The 23457-nt window shown below is 40.5% G+C and overlaps 1 long non-coding RNA gene and 1 other non-coding gene across 3 annotated transcripts in view; both read right to left on the bottom strand.

Annotated features, from left to right (window-relative positions):
* Positions 1-23457, bottom strand: part of LOC132522044 (uncharacterized) — a 98110-nt gene that overhangs the window by 21276 nt on the left and 53377 nt on the right. For both annotated transcript variants that reach the window (XR_009541031.1, XR_009541030.1), the window contains 2 exons: positions 23149-23227; positions 11621-11782 (listed from right to left, as the gene is read on the bottom strand). This is a non-coding gene — a long non-coding RNA (uncharacterized LOC132522044). The remainder of the gene's footprint in view (positions 1-11620; positions 11783-23148; positions 23228-23457) is intronic.
* TRNAF-GAA (transfer RNA phenylalanine (anticodon GAA)) lies at positions 10644-10716 on the bottom strand. Its single transcript has one exon. It is a non-coding gene; the product is annotated as a tRNA-Phe (tRNA).

Here is a 23457-nt window from a genome sequence, read left to right as displayed (position 1 = left end):
TCCTTAACCTGTGGCATCTGGTGCTATCTCCAGGCAGATAGTGTCAGAATTGAGTTGAATTGTAGGACACCCAGCTAGTGTTGGAGAATTTCTCAGTGGTATGGAAAACCTACAGCCATGATGGAATTGATTCAAGAGTTTTATACCTAAAGCCTGGTGAATGCCTTGCATGAACTGAAAATGCTACCTCTTGACAAAATACAGTCAAGGCAGAGAGATATCATTTAGGTGATAAATATTAAATAATATAAAGATGGAAGAACAGGCAGCCATTGCCTGGTATTGCGTCTGTACATCCAAATTGACTACAAATCCCATCAACAAGAATGAAAGCTAAAAGAAAAGAGTAGAATGGTAAAAATGATATGGGGACTTCATCAGTAATCTCCCCAAAAAAGAAACAATCAGAAGAAGTGATAAAATTTTCACTGTTTGCAGATGATATGATATTATACATAGAGAATCCTCAAGATGCTATGAGAAAACTACTAGAGCTCATCAGTGAATTCAGTAAAGTTGCAGGATACAAAGTTAATATGCAGAAATATGTTTCACTCCTATACACTAACAATGAAGATCAGAAAGAGAAATTAAGGAAACAATCCCATTTACCATCACATCAAAAAGAATAAAGTACACAGGAATAAACCTACCTAAGGAGGCAAAAGACCTGTACTCTGAAAACTATAAGATGCTGATGAAAAAAATCAAAGATGACATGAACAGATGGAAAATATACCATGTTCCTGGATTGGAAGAATCAATATTGTCAAAATGACTATACTACCCAAAGCAATCTACAGATTCAATGCAATCCCTATCAAATTACCAATGACATTCTTAAGAGAACTAGAAAAAAATTTTTTTAATTTGTATGGCAACATAAAAGACCCCAAATAGCCAAAGCAATCTTGAAAAAGAAACTCTGAGCAGGAGGAATCAGGTTCCCTGACTTCAGACTATACTACAAAGCTACTGTAATCAAAATGGTATGGTACTGGCACAAAAACAGAAATATAGATCAATGGAACAGGATAGAAAGCCCAGAAGTAAACCCACACACCTATAGTCAACTAATCTATGACAAAGGAAGCAGAATATACAATGGAGAAAAGACAGTCTCTTCAATAAGTGGTGGTGGGAAAACTGGACAGCTACATGTAAAAGAATGAAATTAGAACACTTCCTAACACCGTACACAAAAATAAACTCAAAATGGATTAAAGACCTAAATGTAAGGCCAGACACTATAAAACTCTTAGAGGAAAACATAGGAAGAACACTCTTTGACATAAATCACAGCAAGATCCTTTTGGTTCCACCTCCTAGAGTAATGGAAATAAAAACAAAAATAAACAAATGGGACCTAATTAAACTTAAAAGCTTTTGCATAGCAAAGTAAACCATAAGCAAAATGAAAAGACAACCCACATAATGGGAGAAAATATTTGTAAACGATGCAAACAACAAGGGATTAATCTCCAAAATATACAAACAGCTCATGCAGCTCAATATAAAAAAAAAATAATAATAATGACCCAATCAAAAAAGGTTATTGAGTTACTCAATAACCTACTCAAAAAAGGTTATGAGTAGAAGATCTTAATAGATATTTCTCCAAAGAATACATACAGATGGCCAAAAAGCACATGAAAAGATGCTCAACATCGCTAATTATTAGAGAAATGCAAGTCAAAACTACAATGAGGTATAACCTCACACCAGTCAGAATGGCCATCATCAAAATGTCTACAAATAATAGATGTTGGAGAGGGTGTGGAGAAAAGGGAACCCTCCTACACTGTTGGTGGGAATGTAAATTGGTTACTGCCACTATGGAAGACAGTATGGAGATTCCTTAATAAACCAGAAATGGAGCTACCATATGATCCAGCAATCACACTTCTGGGCATATATTTGGAGAAAACCGTAATTCAAAAAGATAAATGCACCCCAATGTTCATATCAGCACTATTTATAATAGCTAAGACATGAAACAACCTAAATGTCCATCAACAGATGAATGGATAGGTAAGACATAGAGCTCACCTTCCTCCCCACAAATACATCAAAAATACATCTACATGTGGAACAACTCCTGCAGAACACCTACTGAATGCTGGCAGAAGACCTCAACTTCCTAAAAGGCAAGAAACTCCCCATGTATCTGGGTAGGGCAAAAGAAAAAACAGAGACAAAAGAATAGGGACAGGACCTGCACTTCTGGGAGGGCGCTGTGAAGGAGGAAAAGTTTCCATGCACTAAGAAGCCCCGTCACTGGTGGAGACCGTGGTGGGGCAAAGCTTTGGAGCCACGGAGGAGAGCACAGCAACAGGGGTGCAGAGGGCAAAGCGGAGAGATTCCCACACAGAGAATCAGTGCATACCAGCACTCACCAGCCTGAGAGGCTCATCTGCTCACCTGCCAGGGTGGGTGGGGGCTGGGAGCTGAGGCTTGGGCTTTGGAGGTCAGACCCCAAGGAGAGGACTGGGGGTGGCTGCATGAACACAGCCTGAAGGGGGCTAGTGCACCATAGGTAACAGGGAGGGAGTCCAGGAAAAAGTCTGGAACTGCTTAAGAGTCAAGAGACCATTGTTTCAGGGTGTATGAGGAGAGGTGATCCTTCCCTGTCTGCCGACAGAAGGTAGAGCACCACCTAAACAAGCTCCAGAGACAGGCGTGAGCGGCTATCAGCTCAGACCCCAGAGACGAGCAGGAACTGCTAATGCTGCTGCTGCAGCCACTAAGAATCCTGTGTGGAAGCACAGGTCACTCTCCACACCTCCCCTCCTGGGAGTCTGTGCAGCCCACCACTGCCAGGGTCCCGTTATCCAGGGACAATTTCCCTGGGAGAATACATGGCACACCTGAGGCTGTTGCAACACCATGCTGACCTCTGCCACCGCAGGTTCACCCTGCATTCCAATTATAACTACTGTACCACTCCCTCCACACCCACCACTGGCATGAGTGAGCCAGAGCCCCCTAATCAGCCGCTGCTTTAACCCCATCCTGTCTGGGTGGGAACAGAAGCCTGAGGGCGACCTACACACAGAGGTGGGGCCAAATCCAAAGCTGAACCCCAGGAGCTGTGCGAACAAAGAAGAGAAAGGGAAATCTCTCCCAGCAGCCTCAGGAGCAGCAGATGAAATCTCCACAATCAACTTGATGTACCATGCATCTGTGGAATACCTGAATAGACAACAAATCAACCCAAAATTGAGGCAGTGGACTTTGGGAGCAAATGTAGACAAGGGGTTTGCTCTCTGCGACTGACTTGTTTTTGATTTTTATGTTTACCTTAGTATAGATTTTATTGCTTGTTATCATTTGTGGATTTGCTTATTACTTTGGTTGCTCTTTTCTTTTATTATTACTTTTTTAATTTTAATAATATTTTTATTTTTCTATAATAATTATTTTTCTTTTAATTTTTTTTCTTTCATTTTTCTCTTTTTTCCTTTGAGTTGTGTGGCTGACAGGGTCTTGGTGCTCCAGCCTGGAGATTCTGAGGTGGGAGAGCCGAGTTCAGGACATTGGTCCACCAGAGACCTCCCGGCCCCACAAAATATCAATCAGCGAGAGCTCTGCCAGAGATCTCCGTCTCAATGCTAAGACCCAGCTCCACCCAATGGCCAGCAAGCTCCAATGCTGGACACCCCATGCCAAACAACTAGCAACACAGGAACACAACCCCACCCATTAGCAGAGAGGTTGGCCCAAATCATACTAAGTTCACAGACACACCAAAACACACCACCAGACACAGCCCTGCCCACCAGAAAGACAAGATACAGCCCCACCCACCAGAACACAGGCACTAGTCCCCCCCACTAGGAAGCCTACACAACCCACTGAACCAAACTTACCCACTGGGAGCAGACACCAAAAACAACAGGAACTATGAACCTGCAGCGTGTGAAAGGAGACCCCAAACACAGTAAGTTAGGCAAAATGGGAAGACAGAGAAATATGCAGCAGATGAAGGAGCAGGTAAAAATCCACCAGACCAAACAAATGAAGAAGAAATAGGCAGACTACCTGAAAAAGAATTCAGAGTAATGATAGTAAAGATGATACAAAATCTTGGAAATAGAATGGAGAAAATACAAGAAACATTTAACAAGGACCTAGAAGAACTGAAGAGCAAACAAACAAGGACGAACAACACAATAAATAAAATTAAAAATTCTCTAGAAGGAATCAGTAGCAGAATAACTGAGGCAGAAGAACGGATAAGTGACCTGGAAGATAAAATAGTGAAAATAACTACCGCAGAGCAGAATAAAGAAAGAAAAATGAAAAGAACTGAGGACAGTCTCAGAGACCTGGGGACAACATTAAATGCACCAATATTTGAATTATAGGGGTCCCAGAAGAAGAAGAGAAAAAGAAAGGGACTGAAAAAATATTTGAAGAGACTATAGTTGAAAACTTCCCTAATATGGGAAAAGAAATAGTCAAGTTCAGGAAGCTCAGAGAGTCCCATATAGGATAAATCCAAGGAGAAACATGCCAAGACACATATTAATCAAACTATCAAAAATTAAATACAAAGAAAAAATATTAAAAGCAGCAAGGGAAAAGCAACAAATAACATACAAGGGAATCCCCATAAGGTTAACAGCTGATCTTTCAAAAGAAACTCTGCAAGCCAGAAGGGAGTGGCAGGACATATTTAAAGTGATGAAAGGGAAAAACCTACAACCCAAGATTACTCTACACAGCAAGGATCTCACTCAGATTCGATGGAGAAATTAAAACCTTTACAGACAAGCAAAAATTAAGAGAATTCAGCACCACCAAACCAACTTTACAACAAATGCTAAAGGAACCTCTCTAGGCAGGGCATGCAAGAGAAGGAAATGACCTACAAAAACAAACTCAAAACAATTAAGAAAATGGTAATAGGAACATACATATCGATAATTACCTTAAATGTAAATGGATTAAATGCTCCAACCAAAAGACATATACTGGCTGAATGGATACAAAAACAAGACCCATATATATGCTGTCTACAAGAGACCCACTTCAGATCTAGGGACACATACAGACTGAAAGTGAGGAGATGGAAAAAGATATTCCATGCAAATGGAAACCAAAAGAGAGCTGGAGTAGCAATTCTCATATCAGGCAAAAGTAGACCTTAAAATAAAGACTATTACAAGAGACAAAGAAGAACACTACATAATGATCAAGGGATCAATCCAAGAACAAGATATAACAATTGTGAATATTTATGCACCCAACATAGCAGCACCTCAATACATAAGGCAAATGCTAACAGCCATAATAGGGGAAATCAACAGCAACACAGTAATAGTGGAGGACTTTAACATCCCACTTTCACCAATGAACAGATCATCCAAAATGAAAATAAATAAGGAAACACAAGCTTTAAATGATACATTAAACAAGATGGACTTAATTGATATTTATAGGACATTCCATCCAAAAACAACAGAATACACTTTCTTCTCAAGTGCTCATGGAACATTCTCCAGGATAGATCATATCTAGGGTCACAAATCAAGCCTTGGTAAATTTAAGAAAATTGAAATCGTATCAAGTGCCTTTTCCACCACAACATTATGAGTCTAGTATCAATTACAGGAAAAAAATCTGTAACAAATACAAATACATGGAGTATAAACAATACACTACTAAATAACCAAGAGATCACTGAAGAAATCAAAGAGGAAATCAAAAAGTTCCTAGAAACAAATGACAATGAAAACACGATGACCCAAAACCTATGAGATGCAGCAAAAGCAGTTCTAAGAGGGACGTTTACAGCAATACAATCCTACGTTAAGAAACAAGAAACATGTCAAATAAACAACCTAACCTTACACCTAAAGCAATTAGAGAAAGAAGAACAAAAAAAAAACCCCAAAGTTAGCAGAAGGAAAGAAATCATAAAGATCAGACCAGAAATAAATGAAAATGAAATGAAGGAAATGATAGCAAAGATCAATACAACTAAAAGCTGGTTCTTTGAGAAGATAAACAAAATTGATAAACAACTAGCCAGACTCATCAAGAAAAAAAGGGAGAAGACTCAAATCAACAGAATTAGAAATGAAAACAGTGAAGTAACAACTGACCCTGCAGAAACACAAAGAATCATGAGGATTACTACAAGCAGCTATATGCCACTAAAATGGACAACCTGGAAGAAATGGACAAATTCTTAGAAAAGCACAACCTTCTGAGACTAAACCAGGAAGAAATAGAAAATATAAACAGACCAATCACAAGCACTGAAATGGAAACTGTGATTAAAAACCTTCCAACAAACAAAAGCCCAGGACCACATGGCTTCACAGAGAATTCTATCGAACATTTAGAAAAGAGCTAACGCCTATCCTTCTCAAACTCTTCCAAAAAATTGCAGAGGGAGGAACACTCCCAAACTCATTCTACGAGGCCACCATAACCCTGATACCAAAACCAGACAAAGATGTCACAAAGAAAGAAAACTACAGGGCAATATCACTGATGAACATAGATGCAAAAATCCTCAACAAAATACTAGCAAACAGAATCCAACAGCACATTAAAAGGATCATACACCATGATCAAGTGGGATGTATCCAGGAACGCAAGGATTCTTCAATATACGAAAATCAATCAACGTGATACACCACATTAACAAACTGAAGGATAAAAACCATATGATCATCTCAAGAGATGCAGAAAAAGCTTTTGACAAAATTCAACACCCATTTATGATAAAAACTCTCCAGAAGGTAGGCATAGGGAGAACTTACCTCAACATAATAAAGGTCATATATGAGAAACCCACAGCCAACATTGTTCTCAATGGTGAAAAACTAAAACCATTTCCACTAAGATCAGGAGCAAGACAAGGTTGCCCACTCTCACCACTATTATTCAATAGTTGTGGAAGTTTTATCCACAGCAATCAGAGAAGAAGAAGAAATAAAAGGAATCCAAATCGGAAAAGAAGAAGTAAAGCTGTCACTGTTTGCAGATAACATGATACTATACATAGAGATGCCTAAAATTGCTACCAGAAAATGACTAGAGGTAATCAATGAATTTGGTAAAGTAGCAGGATACAAAATTAATGCATAGAAATCTCTTGCATTCCTATACACTAATGATCAAAAATCAGAAAGAAAAATTAAGAAACACTCCCACTTACCATTGAAACAAAAAGAATAAAATACCTAGGAATAAACCTACCTAAGGAGACAAAAGACCTGTATGCAGAAGACTATAAGACACTGATGAAAGAAATCAAAGAGGATACAAACAAATGGAGAGATATATCATGTCCTTGGATTGGAAGAATCAACATTGTGAAAATGACTATACTACCTAAAGCAATCTACAGATGCAATGCAATCCCTATCAAACTACCACTGACATTTTTAACAGAACTAGAACAAAAAATTTCACAATTTATATGGAAACACAGAAGACCCTGAATAGCAAAAACAATCTTAAGAAAGAAAAATGGAGCTGGAGGAATCAGGCTCCCTGACTTCAGACTATACTACAAACCCACAGTAATCAAGACAGTATGGTACTGGCACAAAAATAGAAATATAGATCAATGGAACAGGATAGAAAGCCCAGAGATAAACCCACACACATATGGTCACCTTATCTTTGATAAAGGAGGCAAGAATATACAATGGAGAAAAGATAGCCTCTTCAATAAGTGGTGCTGGGAAAACTGGATAGCTACACATAAAAGAATGAAATTGGAACACCTCCTAACACCATACACAAAAATATATTCAAAACGAATTAAAGACCTAAATGTAATACCAGACACTATAAAACTCTTAGAGGAAAACATAGGAAGAACACTCTTTGACATAAATCACAGCAAGATCCTTTTTAACCCACCTCCTACAGAAATGGAAATTAAAACAAAAATAAACAAATGGGACCTTTGAAACTTAAAAGCTTTTGCACAGCAAAGGAAACCATAAATAAGATGAAAAGACAACCCTCAGAATGGGAGAAAATATTTGCAAATGAAGCAACTGACAAAGGATTAATCTCCAAAATATACAAGCAGCTCATGCAGCTCAACATCAAAAAAACAAACAACGCAATCCAAAAATGGGCAGAAGACCTAAATAGACATTTCTCCAAAGATATACAGATTGCCAACAAACACATGAAAGGATGCTCAACATCACTAATCATTAGAGAAGTGCAAATCAAAACTACAATGAGGTATCACCTCACACCGGTCAGAATGGCCATCATCAAAAATCTACAAGCAATAAATGCTAGAGAGGGTGTGGATAAAAGAGAGCCCTCTTGCACTACTGGTGGGAATGTTCATTGATACAGCCACTATGGAGAACAGTATGGAGGTTCCTTAAAAAACTAAAACTAGAACTACCATATTACCCAGCAATCCCACTACTGAGCATATACTCAGAGAAAACCATAATTCAAAAATACGCATGCACCCCAATGTTCACTGCAGCACTATTTACAATAGCCAGGTCATGGAAGCAACCTAAATGCCCATCAACAGATGAATGGATAAAGAAGATGTGGTACATATATACAATGGAATATTACTCAGCAATAAGAAGGAAAACTGGGTCATTTGCAGAGATGTGGGTGGATCTAGAGACTGTCATACAGAGTGAAGTAAGTCAGAAAGAGAAAAGCAAATACCGTATACTAACACATATATATGGGAACTAAAAAAAAAAAAAGGTTCTGATGAGCCTAGGGGCGGGACAGTAATAAAGATGCAGACATAGAGTATGGACTTGAGGACATGGGGAGGGGGAAGGGTAAGCTGGGATAAAGTGAGAGAGTGGCATGGACATATATATACTACCAAATGTAAAATAGATAGCTAGTGGGAAGCAGCTGCATAGCACAGGGAGATCAGCTCCGTGTTTTGTGACCACCGAGAGGGGTGGGAGGGAGACGCAAGAGGGAGGGGATATGGGAATATAAGTATATGTATAGCTGATTCACTTTGTTATACAGCAGAAACTAACACAACATTGTAAAGCAATTATACTCCAGTAAAGATGTTTAAATAAATAAATAAAAACAGATGAATAAAGAACATGTAATACATATACGCAATGGAATATTATTCAGCCATAAAAAATGAAATAATGTCATTGGCAGTAACATGGATGGACCTAGAGGTTATCATACTAAGTGAAGTAAGTCAGACAAAGACAACTATCATATATCACTTATATGTGGAATCTAAACAAAGTGATACAAATAAACTTATTTACAAAATAGAAAGAGACTCACAGACTTAGAAAGCAAACTTATGCTTACCAAAGGGGAAGTGTTGGGGGAAGGGATAAATTAGTAGTTTGGCTTTAACATACACACACTACTATATATAAAACAGATAATCAACAAGGACCTGCTGTATAGCACAGGGAACTCTACTCAATATCCTGTAATAACCTACACGGTAAAAGAATCAGAAAAAGAATAGATATATGTATACGTATAACTAAATCACTTTGCTGTACACCTGAAACTAACACAACAGTGTAAATCACCTATACTCTAATATAAAAAAAATGTATAAAAAAAGAAGTGGTACTCACCTCTTTAGATTAAACAAAGTGATGGGGGACAGGTCATGGAGAGGGTACCCTGAAGTAGCAGGGGCCTCTAAAAAATGGTCATCTGCTTTACTGTGGAAAAATCTGTCCCCAAGAGCCACTTCCATTACAGAAGGAAAGTTTGTTGACAACTTGGGCTCCCTCCTGAAATCCCCCTCACAGTAGATAGCATTGGACAAGGGGCAAGACACAATAATCAAGAAGAGTCCTATCACTCAGCATCTTAGAAAAACACAAGTGTTGGGTCACAAACCATCAGCAAGTATTTGTGGTAAGGAGACTTTTCACATCTAACTTTTCTAAACTTCTTCTAGGTTACAAACCTAAAATTTGATGATACCCCTGACATTCTCCCCAGGGAAATGTCCACATGAACACTCAAATTTACATTCAGTTTCAGAGACTTTAAAGACTTCCTGCTGCCTATGGATGCCAGATAAGAACCTTTGGAATCAAAGCTAAATCCCTTCGCAGAAATTAAAACATGGTGGGAAAATAGCCATTCACATCTACCATATAAAACAAGGAATTGTTAATACAGAGTGTGTAGGGGAACGATGGCCTTTAACACTACCTTGTTAGTTTGAGGAGTAAAGGGTCCTTAGAAACAATTCACATCTCATAGCTCTAGCTTGCGAAGTTCTTAGACAACAGAAATAATAATGATAGTCAAAGCAAAGGTCATTTTGCACCAACCACATGCCGGGCCTCTGGCACCAAACTGTTCATTTATTTAACAAGTAGTTATCAAGAATTTTAGTGGTCATTTTAAATAAGTTAATACACAGAGAAAGCTTAAAGGATAGCTTGACATACAGCAAGTACTCAAGATAAGTTAGCTATTATTATTACAGTCAGGAAGTACTAAGGTATTGGGGGTTTAGTAAAAAGACCCACCAGGGCACCTGACACCACCCCTCCCTGAGAAGTCACTGACCCACTCAAAACATAATAACCAAATATTCCCCTTAAAGCTTATATTTTGGTTAAGACTGCCAGGAAACTATATTTAGTGCAAAAACCCAAAACTACTGCTGAAACCCGGGATCGAACCAGGGACCTTTAGATCTTCAGTCTAACGCTCTCCCAACTGAGCTATTTCAGCTTGTTCAGGTGACTTCTCCTGAATAACTATAATGGAATAATATTTGTTTTATAATAAAAAAAATCAATACTCAGAGTCAGCTGGAGGTAGGCATTTAACAAATCTTCAGAGATGATGAGGTAAGTGTCCTGTTTACAAGCTAGACGTAATAAATAATTTCACCTTTCTCAGTTCTGTGTTTAACTGCCCTGCAATCTGTTTTTTCCATTTAAAAATAAATCATGGGGCTTCCCTGGTGGCGCAGTGGTTGAGAGTCCACCTGCCGATGCAGGGGACACGGGTTCGTGCCCCGGTCTGGGAAGATCCCACATGCCGCGGAGCGGCTGGGCCCGTGAGCCATGGCCGCTGAGCCTGCGCGTCCGGAGCCTGTGCTCCGCAACGGGAGAGGCCACAGCAGTGAGAGGCTCGCGTACCGCAAAAAAAAAATTAAAAATGAAATAAAAAAATAAATCATGAACTTTTTTCACGTCCAAAAAATACACGTCTTTACTTGGAATTTCTATTCTAATATATGCTTAATTTCTAGAAAAATGGCAGCTTGGTCCACTTAAAAATTTAATTAAATATCACTTTTTCATAAAAGCAATGTTCCCAGACTTCCCTGGCTGTCCAGTGGTTAAGACTCTGTGCTCCCACTGCTGGGGGCACGGGTTGAATCCCTGGTCAGGGAACTAAGGTCCCACACACACCACCTTGGCGCGGCTGAAGAAAAAAAAAAAAGCAATGTTCCCATAAGCTCAATAACATAGCCAGGACTGGAAACTAGCTGAAGACTAAAGCTCCAAAGAGATCACTGAAGTGTAATGCAGACCAAGAATATATGAACAAGAGAGATGAAATGAACTGAAAAGCTCTGTGGTAACAGAATAACAGGCCTCCAAAGATACCCAGGTCCTCGTGTTACCTGGTGCTGGGTCCTGCTGCTCACTGCTAAGAAAGCTGCTCAAAACTCAGCACTCGAGAGAGAGACAAATGTTGGCAGAAAGGAAAGCAGCTTGTAGTCAGAACTCCGGCAATCTGGGGATGCGGTGGACTCAGCATCCCCCAGAAACCATCTCTGAAGATTCTGCTTGGCCATGGAAGTTTTTAAAGGGAAAAAGGGAGGTAATCTCCATTAATCATTGAGATGGGGGGTCAGGGTCATCACCACCCTCCGCTGTGTGCAGGCTTGTTGACTTCTCGTGATTTTTCTTTAGATGCTATCTCGTGCACACAGTTTGTTCACAAGAAGACCGAAGGGGAAACTAGGAAAAAGATCTGGTTATCTGTTCATTACTTATTCTTCATTTCTACTTCTTTGATCTATGGAAAGAACCAACAGATTAGGCAAGGTGTTGTGTGATCAAAAGATTTGAAAGGTGTGTTAGGGCTGGAGATGAGTAGCGCATGGGGGTCCCTGGTTTAATATTAGTGACAGGACAAAGGGGATGCCTCCTGCAGAGATCTCTTTCCTGCCAACAACTGCTTATGAGCGCCCCCTTGTCAGAGCGTCATTCCATTGCTGTGGGATCATGGGCGAAGGTGGGTCTTCTGTAACTTCTTCATGCTGACATAGGGCACCGTATTCTTAGAGTAGAAGATGTCAACATGGGTCTGAAGCATCTCTTTGCTGACCATTGTAATTGCCTGTTTACATAACCAGACAGAACAAGCTACAATTATTTTGATGCCTACAAAGATTATGAGCAACAGTGTTAATCCCATCCTCTTACGGCCAGTTCTTGGAATTATGTTAGCCATAGACTCAGTATTGCTCAAGATGGAGCAGTTTATGTCATGGCTACTGCCTGGTCATCGTGCAGTCAGCTTTTTCCCTCCTGTGGCAGTCACAGTATCTGTAAAACAACTCAGGAATGTGCATCAGACACTTGAGTCTGTGACTTTATTGTCCTAATCATTAGCTGCTTGAGGCAGCTCCTTTGTGACTCCGGCGGGGGGCGGGGGGGGGGGCGGCCCGGGAGACTTCAGCTTTTCTATAAACAAGAGACGGGAGACATGAAGAGGGCTTTGTACTTGGAGAGGCCACAGGGTTCTGCTCAGTCCCACCAATCCCCAGACAATACAATATGTTAGGAAACCTGGAAAAGGAGAATCAAGGTTGCAAGATGGAATTGTTTGCTAATCAGTTTACTTTGAGACGAGGAGAGCATCCTGGACCATCTGGGTGGGCCCAATGTAATCACAAGAGTCGTTATAGGTAGAACAAAGTGGCAGAAGAAAGAACCAGAGAGACGGCAGCACAAGAGGAACCCGGCCTGACACTGCTGGATTTGAAGGTGGAAGGGAGCCAGGAGGAATGTGGGCAGCAGCCCCTGGGAGCTAGAAAAGGCAAAACAATGGATTCTCCCCTGGAGCCTGCACAAAAGAAGGCAGCCCTGCCAACACCTTGATTTTAGCCCAGGGAGGCTAATTTTGGTCCTCTCACCTCCAGAACTGTAAGATAATAAATTTGTGTTATTTCAAGTCACTACGTTTGTGGTAGTTTGTTGCAGCAGCAACTGGAAACTAATAGGTTTGTAAAAAACATATTTATTAGTAAGTTAAGTGAATATTGGAATTTTAGAATGTCTAATATTAGAATTTTTAATATCAAATGTGCCTTGGATTAATTCTGTAGTTTGAAGGTAAGCTATCTTTGATGACTTAAAGTCTCAGATTCTTTTATCCTAAATAATTTTAAAACCTACAAACTCAGTACATATGGAAGGTAGGGTTGTAGCTAAATTCTGATATTGATTTTAAATAGATTCTATGTGATTTAAAGTAAGAGACTGAATCTAACACCATTTTTCTTTGTCGCACAAATTTCTACATTTCCTAGATAGTTAGATAAAATTGGTGTAGTAAAAGAATTGGGCAACTGAATGCCCTGGACCTCATTTTCCTCCATTTCCTCTATAAAATGGAGATAATGTCTGTTATGGACTGAACTGTGTATCCCCCAAATTCAGATGTTGAGGTCTCCACTCCCAGTATCTCAGACTGTTACCGTATTCACCTTGTTAAAGAATGATCGTTAAAGTGAGGCCCTTAGGGTAGGACCTTAATCCAATCTGACTGTTGTCCTTATAAGAGGAAGAGACACAGGGGACACTGCTGCACAGAGGGATGACCATGTGGGGAAAAACTGGCAAGAGGGGAGCCACCTGAAAGCCAAGGAGGGAGGCCTGAAACAGATCCTCCCACCACGGCCCCCAGAGGAAGCGCACCCTGCCTGCACCTTGATCGAGGACTTCAGCCTCCAGAACTGTGAGAATTTAGATTCCTGTTGTTAAGGTACCCATTCTGTGCTATTTTCTCACAGCAACCCTAGCGAACTAATACAATACCCAATTCACAGAGTAAATAAAGAGATCATGTACGTTAAAAGCACTCGGTAAGTATCTAGGGGAAACGATATTGGGAGTAATAGAGATGTTGAACCAAAGACAAAATTTTAATTTTTTTCAGATCATTTTTAAATCTCTAGGATTAACTCTCTGATCCTTTTGTTTTGTCCAGTAAATTTTTATTAAAAAAGTACACTTTTGCCCCCAAAGTAAAACTCCTAATTAATATTGCAAATACTTCGGGGATATACAATATATTTCAAAAAACCAGTCATTTATCTGAAATCATTCAGAAAGCTAGGGTCTGATAGTTGGATAATCATTGCAGTCACAATTTCTTTCCACAGCAGCTTCGTGGAAAAACATACTTTGTTTTTGGTTTTTTTTGCGGTACACGGGCCTCTCACTGCCGTGGCCTCTCCCACCACGGAGCACAGGCTCCGGATGCGCAGGCCCAGTGGCCACGGCTCACGGGCCCAGCCGCTCCGTGGCACGTGGGATCCCCCCGGACAGGGGCACGAACCCGTGTCCCCTGCAGTGGCAGGCGGACTCCCAACCACTGCGCCAACAGGGAAGCCCCATACTTTTTAATAAGAGAACATTGTTTCATCTGCTTCTTAGGCACATTTAAATCAGTTATTTACATCATTCCTAAATCTTTCTTTGGAAGATAAAAGCAAAACATTCTAAGTCAGGATACATTTAAGTCGTGGATTTCAGACTCTAGAGTTTGAGAGACTTAAACCCTTTGAATCAAAAAGGAAATCATGACAGAAATGTTTTTAGTAAACCTCTGAATATTGAGGAAAAACAGCTTTTACCAAAATAAAACGACCACCCCTCCAAAAAAAAACTTTCAGAATTATAGACCACTGGTATTTAAATCAAATCTTATCCTTAAGTCTGTGACATTGTCTTGAACAGCTTTGCTCTTTGGGGCCTGTTTCCCACAAGCGATTTTCCTCTGGACAAGCGATGGCGGTCTTACCCCTCCTCAGGATAAGCCAGGGTGGTGTTACACTTATAATAACCGCTGTGTCTTTTCAAATTAGGTTTCTTCTCATATGCATCCACAGAGACTCCCCCGCTCCTATGCAGTTCTCCATTCCTTTTATCCAAAGCCCAGTGAAACATCGGCTCTAGGATGAAAGAATCGGAGACTTAAACTTATCAATTATGACGCATTTTCAGTCTACAGAATTCATTCACAGCACATCGGGTATCAGAAATTCTGATGTTAACTAATAAATACTCTTCCCAAAGCCTGTCTTCATGTGCTTCACATTCCTGCTCATGTTCTTCAAGTTCATCAGTCCACTGTAGACATCTCCCGGGAGTCTTGGCCGGGTTGTGCAGGCGGGTCCAGTCCGTGGTGGCTGCAGGAGCCCAGCCTTGCAGGGAAGGCACCGTCTGCTGCAGTCTTGAGCCTTGGTCAGTATGACTGCTCACACTAGGGACACAGCTGCCATGGCCCCATCTGCTTCCGGGCCCAGGCACTGAGACTCACAACCTTGAAGGTTCAGCAGATTCCCCTGACTCAGTGGTCCAGCTGTGACCCCAACTCTAAGAGCAGACCAGGAGGGACCAGAACTGTCTGGGCTCCTGGGCCCTAAGCTTCAAAGTTTGAACCACGTATTGTTGCTGCATTCCCTGATATGCACTGGAATCTGATTCTGGGTTCGGGTCTCCTTCGCACTAGACATCCCAGGTTTCCCCAGAATAGAATGTACTCCTAGAAAGCAGAAGTGCTTTTTAGAAGTTGCATTTATGATTATGGGTTTCTAGATTCCCTGTGGATTTGTCATACTTGATGCAGGTTTGGACAAAGCGAACCTGCCAGTTATAGTTTTGATACTGTGTCCTTCACACTGTGGAACAAACTGTCCATTGGACTCAGAATACATGTTTAACCCCAATTAGCTATGGTGAAACCTTAAAATCAAACATTTCTGGGCTTCAGTTTCCTGACAAGATGTTCTCTAAGATCCCTGTCTGGACCAGCTTCTAGGATTCCATGGGGCATTAGCTAAGCCAGAAGAGATGGCGGTGGCCAAGGGGTTGTTATACTTTTCAGGGATCAACCGTGAGAACCCAAGGTAGTGCCCCCCAGCCCTGAAAGATTTGGTGCACTTCTACAAAAAGCCTTCATCCCCCAGTAACACTTACTCTGGGTATGTTTCTCTGTTGCTGACTCACTATTGGCAGACCGTGTACTTTAAGCTAATTTCTTATTAGAGGTGTTAGATTTACACCCATGCATTCACAGTTGATGGGACTAGAAGTTCTCTCATGGCACAAAGCAGAGCATCTCTCATGTGCTCTGAATTTCATAAAAATGAGCCTCTAAGAGGTCCCATAGGACCCTGGTTCCCAATGTATCAAGTCAAGTGTTAAGGAATTCCCCAAAAAGGTGGCTAGAAACTATGGATTAAATAGCATTGTAAGTTAAAAACTGCTGTCACCTAGAGGGTTTTCATTGGTCGTGACAGTGTTTTAAAATCATTGCAAAACTTTAAAAACAAAATAAGAAGCAACTTCATCTGATTAAAGGAAAAGGCTGCCCTTTATGCTTCTGCCCTGTTAGCTGCCAGAGTGATTGGTTAGAACAATCACACTGCGAAGTGCTTTGAAAATGGTCTTCTAAATGCACTGGGTTTTGTTTTGCTTTGCTTTGTTTCTCCTGTTGTAGACTTTCTTTACCTAAATTTTGCGAGTCTTTAAGTCACTGCTAACTTGTCCTAACTACCTCTAACTTGTTGATCCAGTCAATTATAGCAACCAGGTCACTTCATGAGCCTCCCCAAAAAAGACAGCAATCCACCTTTCTGTCAAGACATAGAACCTTCGATTTGACCATTGGTAACTGTCAGACGACCTTAGTCGACTAGAGAACAATGTTTCAGAAAATGGCCTCCCACACCCCTCTCCCTCCTCCTCCCCCACCACTGGTAAGTTTTATTATCGAAAGTAATTGTTGGAAAACCGAAGGAAGGACAAAACTGTGTAATGTTGACAAAGTCTGAACATGAGCTTTCTAGTCTATGTCTCAGGTCCCTTCACAGCTAGCAAAATTCTCATTTTCCAAAGTAGGTCCTCAGACTGTTCCAGAAGTGCCCCTTGACCTTTCTTTAACATTTAAAAGAAGAAACTGCTTCTTAATCCCTCCCTATTTTTTCTTGATGCTACAACCCCCTAAAGTATAGCCTTTTCAGGGCTACCTCCCAAGACAGATATGTGACCACCCTTCAAGAAAACAGTGAGAACCATTACTTTTCATCCTTTAATTATATCTTGTTTTCTTCTATTTTCTCTCTTCTATAAAATGCTCCTATTTTCTGATAGGAACCTCTTTTCCTCCCTTTTAAAGCCAAACTCAAAGCAATCAACCATTCATAAGAGTTTCACTTTCAAGAGGAAAAACTATCTCAAGGTTAAAAGAGAACTTGTGCTCAGTTCCTGAGGCTCCTAGAACCACGTCATGGGTTCAGTAGCCCAAAGTCTTCCGTCCAATAGCTAAGAGGAATACTGTGCAGGCTAGTGTCCAGGGTCACCCCTCCACCCGTGGCGCTTGCTTCTTCTTTAGGGGACTTTCAGGTACCCTGGGATGTACCTGCTCCCACTGTCCTCCTTGAGCTTCCTGCTGTGGAATCCAACATCTCTCTCTCTGATCTCCACCCCAACGCAGCTGAAAAGTATCAGTTGAGACTGGGACCTTACATGATGGTGATAAATTATCAGAATTATGTGGCAGTACTAAACCTCAATAAGTTACCTCTAAGCAGTAGGCCTGAACTTAATTAAGGCCATGTTAGTAATGGTGGAAAATTCAAATTCATGGCAGGTTTTCAGACTGACACGTCACAAGACTCTCCTCTGCATTCTCATGCACAAACCTTCACTTACTTGAAATCATTTGTCAACTTTTCATTGTTTTCTGGGCTTTTCAGCATTTCCACCATGACACTGGAAACTTGTCTCACCATTTCTGGGTGTTTGCTGTACTATGCAGCCAGAGAATTTTGAATGACTTCAAGGTATTCTAGGATATAGGGAAAAAATTATACAAGGTTGTTTAATATGATTTAATTTTGGTAATTCAGAAACCAGAATACCAAAACAATGTAATTCTTTTAAGTTCTCTGTGACCTCCTTTTTCATACAGAGATCTAGAAATTGAAAAATTAAATGATTTTGTCAGGATGGAACAAAAAGTCAATGTTAGAGCAGAGAAGTATGGCCGTATTCTGCCAGTCTTGATCTATTAACCAACTAGGACCCAGCTCTGCTGTCTAAAAGAGGCAAAAGAATAAAAATCCAGTTCAAGGGCTTTATAGACTTAGAAGAGAATAAGCATATAGCATGACTATAGAAACTGGAAATAGTGGGCTATTAATACTTGTTCACCACTGAAATATCTGAATATTACAACAAATTCTGCCTAAAGTACAATCTGAGATTGCTTTTTTCAGAAGTATCTATCTGGTTAGAAGTTTTATGCCTTTTCCAGTTTAATATGAATGATAGGTGTGTAGTCACCTACAGCTCAAAATCCCAAGGCAGTAATTGTACATAATTTACCAAAAAATAGTTAATTATCACAGGTTATAGACAAGAAAAGAATTAAAAGATAACTGAAATTAGATAATTATACCTATCAAAAGTATGAGTTTTCTTTCATTATTTTGGAAATCCTGGAATACGATTTACTTCACTATGAAGTCACAATTGAGATAACCCATTTTAAAGCCAATCCAGTTAGTTACCTTTAGAAATGGATAGATAACTCTTAACTGTGTATGGCTTGGGTATCTCTCAGGGAACTGTATCACATGGTGGGACTGGAGGCAGACACAGCTCAAGTTGGATGACCCTGTGGGTGATCAACTGATTTATCAAGTGATTAACCCACCTACAGAAATAGTTTTCTACATTAAATATTTACTACCATTAAAGTAAATTTTTGCTTGGCTTGGTACGCCAACAGATTCAGGTATTTTATTCTTAACCTCACTACAAGGGATCCTGAGTAAGAACCACCAACTATGACCCATAGATTGTTGGTGAACCCTTACTTTGTCTGCCATGATGGTTTGGAAGTTGGCAAGATCAACCAAGGCTTGCTTGCCTGCTGCTGAGGCAGTGTAATAGGAAAGAACCTTTGTATTCTATTAGAGGCTAACCACTAAAGGGATGTTGCCTACAAGCTTAAGTTATACATAATGGCCCATCTCTGGGAACGCTGCCTCCCAGGTAATGGAAGCGTTAAACTAAAATGTCTTTGTTTAAGTCACAGGAAACCTCCTGACCAGGCCTGCCTGTGAATGACTACAGGGAGGAAGAAATGAACACAATCCCTCTGGAGGCTGATGGGAACCAGGAAATGTTTGACGTTACTCCCTCCCCTTTTAGTATAAAAGAAGCCTGAATTCTAACTCAGGCAAGATGGTTCTTTGGGACACTAGTCCACCATCTTCTCCGTCTACTGGGTTTCCGAATAAAGTCACTATTCCTTGCCCCAACAAATTGCCTCTAGATTTATTGGCCTGTCGTGCAGCGAGCAGGACGAGCTTGGATTCGGTAACGTAGTGGAAGCTGTTAGGTCTCCAGCGTTAAAGCATAAACACACTTTGCTTATGACAACAGTTAGAGCAGATGTGCTACTTAATACATGCTTGACTATGAGGCCAAAATGCAAATATTGAGAACATATAGAGACTTTTCCCCCCATTTCCACTTTAAATATTTCAATGAAGGTGAGCAAAAGGACATTTTTATTAATACTGACACATTAAATGCAGGCAGCAGAAAGCAGGAAGAGCTACCATTTCTCAAGTCTCATTTTGAGTATGTCTTCCCATCCTGGGCACTGGATGTGAACCCCAGATACGCTCCCATCACAAGATGGTTTTTCCTCATGCACTCTGCACACAGTACCAGGGCAATTGACTTATCAGCCTGACTCCAAGGGTAGCTCTTATTTGAAAGAGATAAGCTGGCATTGCTTCACTGTTTTCTAAGAATTTAGAAAATCCATGGTTAATGGTGTGGAGGGTATTTTCTAGTCATTCTGGTTTGCCTGCGACACCCAGATAAAGCCAACATGAGCTTGAATTTCCTAAGTTATAAAGGACCCAAATAACAATTACCATCAAGCTGTTTTTCAGTAGGGTTTTCTATAAGTCTCAGGAAGTCTGTTTGTGTTAAGGTTGTTTTTAATCCTCAACATCAGAAGAAACAAATTCACTCTCCACTTGCTAGACATACTAATTTCAAGCAGCATAATACCCCAAGTGTCTGAATGCAGATATCAAAAAAATGTGCTAAAGACATAAAGAAACAATTCACAAAGAAGAGATGCAGTCAATGAACATATGAAAAAAATTTAGTCCTACTAATAGTCATAAAAATGCAAATATAGTGATGATTTTTTTTCTCCTATCAAACTGTCGAATATTTTGTTTCAATGATAATATTAAATGCTGGCAAGAGCTAGATGAAGCAGACACACTTGTGCAATATTGGAGAGAATAAACTAGAAAAACATTTCTGGGGAGCATATTGGCCACTTATATCAAGGACCTCACAGAAAGTAAAAGAGCTTTTGACTCATTTCCCTACTAAGGGCTGTAACAGGGAGTGCTAGGTGGACCCAAATATCCATTCTCCCCTTCTCTTAGAAAAGAAAGTTCAGCTAGACTCATAGAATTAAGGCTGCATTTCCAGAAACAACAATGTCACTGAAGGAAAAATAGTATCTAAAACCTAAAACACAGTTTGACTCTGTTTGGAGAAAAAAAAGAAAAGACACTATATATTGTTGACCTAAAACAAATAGACTGCCAGTTATTTTGCCAGCAAAAAATGGATTTATTTGGGATTAGCAAAGAATTGCAGTTTGGGTTCTACAATCATGGTGAGTCACGTGCAAAAACAGAATTCTTTTATAAAGGGAAAAGGAAGTTGGGAGGGAGATAGTAAACAGAGTCCATGGCTTTTCATTGGCTAAGTTGTGACTGTCTCTCATTGGCTGAGCTCTTGCCAGGCATGAGAGCTCCCCCTTCTAGTTTCTCAACACTATTTGAATTGAGGTTTATATATATATAAACATCAATTATATATTGTAACATATATATTACAATATTTAACCATAGAAAAAGAATAAACAAATGTAAACCAAGATTTTAGCGACCATTATCTCTGATAGGTCAGTTAACTGCTGCACCCCAATTCCAACATGTGTGTCGTGGTTTTCCCACCATGCAATGGTTCAACACCAGTTGGGTGTCCTATAATTCAACTCAATTCTGACACTATCTACCTGGAGATAACATCAGATTCCATAGGTTAAGGGCTCAGGCCCACAAGACTGCCCTTTATTGCAGATGCCAATTGCAAGCCCAGGTTGTCACCTGTACTTCTGACCAACTGGCTGTAAATCAGAGGTTCCCACGTCCCCTCCTCCGATTCAATTGATTTGCTAGAGTGGCTCACAGAACTCAGAGAAGCATTTTACTTACTAGATTATCGGTTTACTATAAAAGAATATAACTCAGGAACAGCCAGATGGAAGAGATGCCTAGGGCAAGGTATGGGGTAAGGGCAGGGAGCTTCCATGACCTCTTCAGGCATGAAACTCACCCTAAATCTTCATGTGTTCACCAACCCAGAAACTCTCCAAAACCCGTCCTTTTGATTAAATCATTGGCCATTGATAATTGATTCAACCTCCAGCCCATCACCTTTTCCTGGAGGTCAAGAAGGTGGGAGTGAAAATTCCAACCCTCTAGTCACATGTTTGGTTCTCCAGGCAACAAGCCCCCATCCTTACGTGCATCCAAAAGTCACCTTAACACATAACGAAAGACACCTTTGTCACTTAGGAGATTCCAAGGGTTTTAGGAGCTCTGTGCCAAAAGGGGGGCGAAGATCAAACATATTTTCCTTATTATAAATCACATCTCAGTCAGATTATGAGAAACATTTTTTCTTTCTTTATAATCATCTATACTTTCCCCCCAAAACACCAATTTTAAAAATCAGGAAAAGAAATGTTTAAAACACCACTAAAGGAGCTTCCCTGGTGGCGCAGTGGTTAAGAATCCACCTGCCAATGCAGGGGACACAGGTTTGAGCCCTGGCCCGAGAAGATCCCACATGCTGCGGAGCACCTAAGCCCGTGCGCCACAACTACTAAGCCTGCACTCTAGAGCCCACATGCCACAACTACTGAGGCCTGCGCGCCTACAGCCCGTGCTCAGCAACAAGAGAAGCCACCGCAATGAGAAGCCCGCGCACCGCAACGAAGAGTAGCCCCCGCTCACCGCAACTAGAGAAAAGCCTGCGTGCAGCAACAAAGACCCAACACAGCTAAAAATTAATTAATTAATATTAATTAATTAAAAAACAAACAAACAAGGGACCATATAATGTGATTCACAAATGTTATACGAGTTAATACAGTAAGAATCCCTATATTATATAGTAATCATTTACTGTAACAGTATGACAGATAGTAATCTAGGGTACAGTAATACATGCTAAAAAGTTTGCTTCTTTAAAAATTGTTTAAAAATTTGTTTCAAAAATATTGATTTCCTAATCCCTATCAGCCTTCAGTTTCCAGTCGAGATAGAGCAATACCCTGAATAAATTATGAGGAGAGGTGTCACGCTGATTCCCACCAGGGTTCTTGGCCTTCCCCAGTCAAGAGACTTTGACTAGAGGCCAGACAAGAAATTCAGGCAAGGCTTTATTGGGACTCCTGGGGCCGCAGGAGGGAGTGAGAACAAAAAACAGGTTCCCTTGGCTCACTCCCCAAGGGGGAAGAGCTGGTTCCTTACATGGGGTGAGGGTAGGGGTGTGTCCAGGGGTCAGGCTGGAGGGGTAGCTTAGGTGGTTTGCCCACCCCTTTGGTAGTGTTGAGTGCAGGGGGTATGCGAAGTACCCTGCTTTTGCCCCCAACACCCTGTGTTTGCTCCCAGCTCTTCAGAAGTGGCAGGGTTTTTTTGTATCTTTTGTATCTTGTTGTCTAGAATTTGCCCCAACTGCACATGCACACCGTTATTTTTTGTCCCTTATAGTTTTTTTGTATTTTATTACTCACGGAGACATTTGTCCAGGGGCAAGCGTTGCAGCAAAGCGTCCCAGCTCCAAGCCTATCTCAATGATGCTCAGGGGTCATTCTGTGAAGTCACATTTAAAGGACAATTTAACAACCTACAGTAATTAAAACCCACAGTAATTAAAAGAGAATTCTATTCTCAGCAGGCGAACCGCAAAGCACATTAATGAGGATAAAAGTCATGACCCACCTTTGACCCTTCTGTTCTTCCTTATTCTGTTTGGGAAACTCACAAGCCAAACCCTCATACTCTCTTCTTAGCCCCAGTTCAAGGACCTTATTTTCCTTTTC

The sequence above is a fragment of the Lagenorhynchus albirostris genome, chromosome 6, assembly GCF_949774975.1.
Source record: "Lagenorhynchus albirostris chromosome 6, mLagAlb1.1, whole genome shotgun sequence".
Taxonomy (NCBI): domain Eukaryota; kingdom Metazoa; phylum Chordata; class Mammalia; order Artiodactyla; family Delphinidae; genus Lagenorhynchus; species Lagenorhynchus albirostris.
The sequence above is the reverse complement of the archived record's forward strand: the minus strand, read 5'-3'. Positions and strand labels throughout refer to the sequence as shown.